This window comes from Palaemon carinicauda, chromosome 3, assembly GCF_036898095.1.
Source record: "Palaemon carinicauda isolate YSFRI2023 chromosome 3, ASM3689809v2, whole genome shotgun sequence".
Lineage (NCBI taxonomy): Eukaryota > Metazoa > Arthropoda > Malacostraca > Decapoda > Palaemonidae > Palaemon > Palaemon carinicauda.
The window spans coordinates 118745907-118746628 of record NC_090727.1 but is presented as its reverse complement, the minus strand read 5'-3'; positions in this window follow the sequence as shown (position 1 = coordinate 118746628).

The following is a 722-nucleotide window of genomic DNA, read 5'->3' as shown; positions in this document are numbered from 1 at the left end:
ATGAAAGGCCAGGTCGAAACCAACCATGTCACGAGAGCCCATAAAAAGAATTGGAACCTGACCGCTACCAGCTGTCCGAGGATTTACCTGGCGAGACATCAGTCTCTTACCAGCGAGTTTTACCCAATTCCCCGGGCCACCACGTGACACAATTGGTAGTAATTCATTCAAATTACCCCTAATGAGTCAATATGGATTAATATCAACACAACATCGTGTTCAAAATAGAAATAAATTTCTACCTCATACCTGAGATCGAACGCTAGCCCCTTCTAATGAAAGGCCAGGTCGAAACCAACCATGTCACGAGAGCCCATAAAAAGAATTGGAACCTGACCGCTACCAGCTGTCCGAGGATTTACCTGGCGAGACATCAGTCTCTTACCAGCGAGTTTTACCCAATTCCCCGGGCCACCACGTGACACAATTGGTAGTAATTCATTCAAATTACCCCTAATGAGTCAATATGGATTAATATCAACACAACATCGTGTTCAAAATAGAAATAAATTTCTACCTCATACCTGAGATCGAACGCTAGCCCCTTCTAATGAAAGGCCAGGTCGAAACCAACCATGTCACGAGAGCCCATAAAAAGAATTGGAACCTGACCGCTACCAGCTGTCCGAGGATTTACCTGGCGAGACATCAGGTATGAGGTAGAAATTTATTTCTATTTTGAACACGATGTTGTGTTGATATTAATCCATATTGACTCATTA